Raw genomic sequence first — 3,190 nt, forward strand, 5'->3', positions numbered from 1 at the left:
AGTGAAAGGTATTGGTGAGGTATGACGGGGAGGGATGATGCTCCAATTAGATTTTATTTTGGTGTTTCTTTGATTATTACATTAAAATACCAAGTTTTTTGAATGTTTGAACATAATAAATTATTTTTTTCCCAAAAAAAAACTGTTCTTATCAGTTTAATATCTGATACGTCGCCCGTCGGGGGACCTTATATTAAATGGATTTTTTGAACAGGGAGTCGGAAATGGGGCTTGCTCCGTCCGCTCCACGCATCGACCCGGTATTGCAGTACCTCCGGGAACGGTGCAACACTTTTCTCCCGTTGTCAAGGAAAAGTACAAACTCACAAAGCTATGTAAACAGCTAGCTGCTAGTTAGCTAGCTAGCTAGCAGAAGAAGAGAAGGGACAAAAAAATTCAAACTGAAAGAAGGGTGAAGCGCTCTTCAATGGGGTCCCCCGTTTCTCGCCATTTTAGTAAAAAAAAAAAAAAATTGGGCCAGGATAGTGTGTGTGTGTCTCTCTCTGTGCCGTGTCTGTGTCTGTGACCTTTTTTTTATCCACAGCCCTCAAACTCGGAAGAGTGGGTTCCGGGAGCACCCGTGGGAACCCGGCCGAGAGTGCACAGAGTGCGTCTCGGGCCCCGACCTCTGGCTTCCATACAACTCTGGTTTCTCTTCATTACTCACAAGCCTTTCGCCTTTTACTAAAGACTTCCGTGGAGAGGAATAGTTACACGAGTTCAACGTATTTTTGGAGGGGCTTTGCTTCTTGCAGAGCCCGGTATCTTCTTTCAAGAGAAATTGACAGAGGTGGGCCAGGATAGTGACTTAAAGACGCATTAGCGACTTTCTCCAAAAAACACCTGTCTTTCTTTCTGTCTGTCGCCGGGTGGGTGGGTGAGGAGGGAGGGAGGGTTGGTTGGAGACGGCTTTTGCAAACCCTCTGAGGTCTGTCGAGGCCCCCGGGGGCCCGGCGTTTGCAGGGTTCCATTTGTGGGTTATCGCTTCTCGGCCTTTTGGCTCAGATCAAGCTTGGTACCGAGGTGCCCCAAAGCCCGCTGAGTCAGAAGGTCGAAGGAAGGCAGGAGGGAGTACGTGTTTGTTTTTGGTGGGAATCGCGTTTTCCGATTTTTCACTATTCTTTTTGGCTTCTTTTTGGAAAGAGAGCTTTTTGTTTATTGAGAAGCGTGTCATTGTCCAGGGTGGAAATGGCACGCAACTCTTCCAGCAAGATTGTACCAGGAATTGGGATGGCCAACACGGTGAGATTCGCTTGGAGGAATAAAGAGATGGAGCAGTTTGGAAGAGAGACTTTGGGAGAACCATTTTAATGGGGACCCTGAGTTTGGAAGTGAAGGACGTGCTATGCCTCCAGCGAATCCAATGGAGGAGGTTATGACGTGACGCTGCACACGGAGGAGATGCATGACAAGATACTGAAGAAGGCAAGAGAGGATGGAAAGAGAGACCCCTGTGCCATTACGAGGTGACCAGCCTGGGAAGAAACAATTTCAGGGTGGTCACCGTAACAATGTACAATCCGCACGTTAAAGATGAGGAGGTGAGGGCCTTTCTGGGGAGGTATGTGGACAACGTATCCTCAGTAAGGCTCCTCAGGGACTCCCTGGGATTCTGGAACGGAAGGAGAGGGTTCCAGGTGCTTCTCAGGGAGGACCCGAATGGTGTTGGTGGCTACCTCCATCCTCCGGCGATGTTCTCCCTGGGGGCTGACAGGGGACACTGTATTATGCCCTTGAGCCTCCGTTCTGCAGGCGCATGGCCCTACGGCCATATCCTGGCCTCGTGCAGCACCAGAAAGTGCAGGTACTGTGGATCGGCAGAGCACGAGGCCAAGGACTGTGGCGAGCCCAAGGTGTGCCACGGGTGTGGCTCATCAGCACACCTGTGGCGGGATTGCCCGCTCGTCAAGGTCGTACGCGGCTGCAGCTGGAACGGGGGATGGGGGGGAGAGAAAGAAAGGGAACGGACGACGGTGATGGCACAGGGGTAAAGACTGCACGGAAAGAGGGAGGCGGTGAGTGAGAAGAGAGGAGAAGAGGAGGTGGAAGGAGCGGAGAAGAATGAGGCGGAAGGAGCGAAGAGAGGGAGGCGGAGACAGTGGAGAGAAAGGAGGCGGAGGACGGAACGGTGAAGGAAAAGAAGAGAGAAGTGAAGATGGGAGCAGATAGGGAAGATGGAAGGAAGGAGTGGGGAGTGATCTGGTGGAACAAATGAGGGAGATGGTGGAGGGGCTGGCGGGGATGGAGGACATGGTCACCCCTTTGCCGCCATCTCAGAGGAAGAGAGGGAAGAAGAGGATGGATCTGGGGACGGGAAGAGGAGAGTTGATGAGGGGTAGCAAAGAGAGGGATGGGGGGAGGGAAAAGTTTCTCTTGGCTCATTGTTTTCTTCTGCCCCTCAGGATATGGTGGAAGGTGAATCCCTGGAAGGGGCTCGGGACTGTCTGGCTGGGAGTTCTCAACTCCTCTTTGAGGAGATGGGGTCCCCTAGCCTCGGCCCGGAAGCTTTCAGGGAAGGAGTAATGGAGGGTGGTGGTGGAGAACCCAGGATGCAGAACACTTCAAGGCCTAACACCATACCTGCATCCTGGGTTGGAGAAATGGAGGAGGACGGGGGACGTCAGGAGAGGAGAAGGCGTCCCCGCCGGATGTGATGGAGCAGGGGAGCATCGGGTGAGCCTCCTGTTTTTGGTTTGGGTTTATTTGTTGTAAATAATTAATGATTATTGCTATTAAATTGTTTAGTTTAAATGTAAGGGGTTTGAGGGATTTTGTTAAGAGGTGGGCGGTGTTTAGTTTTTAGAGGGGGGTGGGTTTTGATGTTTGTTTTGTACAGGAGGTTCACCTGAGGGATGGAGGGGATGTCGTGAGGTTTAAGAGGGAGTGGGATAAGGAGAGTCATTCTGGAGTATAGGAGGGGTGCACTCGACAGGAGTAGGGATTTTGTTTGGGAATAGGGAGGTGAAGGTAGAGGGCACTTTTGTTGTAATGCAGGGGAGGGTTTTAGGGGTGGATGTCACATTTAGGGATAGTAGGTATAGGTTAGTGGTGGTGTATGGACCACAGGTGGCGGCAGACAGGAGGGAGATGGTGGACTGTCTGACGCCCCTGTGTGTTACAAATAGGCACTTGGTGATAGGGGGTGATTTTAATATAGATTTGGGGATAGTACTGCAGGCGCTATCACCGG

The 3,190-nt window shown here is 51.3% G+C and overlaps 1 non-coding gene and 1 pseudogene across 1 annotated transcript; both read left to right on the forward strand.

Moving 5' to 3' along the window:
* The first annotated feature begins 119 nt into the window (after positions 1-119).
* LOC135534413 (U2 spliceosomal RNA) lies at positions 120-294 on the forward strand (annotated as a pseudogene).
* Positions 295-640: 346 nt separating this feature from the next.
* Positions 641-759, forward strand: LOC135534415 (U5 spliceosomal RNA). Its single transcript, XR_010454688.1, has one exon. It is a non-coding gene; the product is annotated as a U5 spliceosomal RNA (small nuclear RNA).
* Positions 760-3,190: the final 2,431 nt, after the last annotated feature.

Source organism: Oncorhynchus masou, unplaced genomic scaffold, assembly GCF_036934945.1.
Source record: "Oncorhynchus masou masou isolate Uvic2021 unplaced genomic scaffold, UVic_Omas_1.1 unplaced_scaffold_3371, whole genome shotgun sequence".
NCBI classification, from domain to species: Eukaryota; Metazoa; Chordata; class Actinopteri; order Salmoniformes; family Salmonidae; genus Oncorhynchus; species Oncorhynchus masou.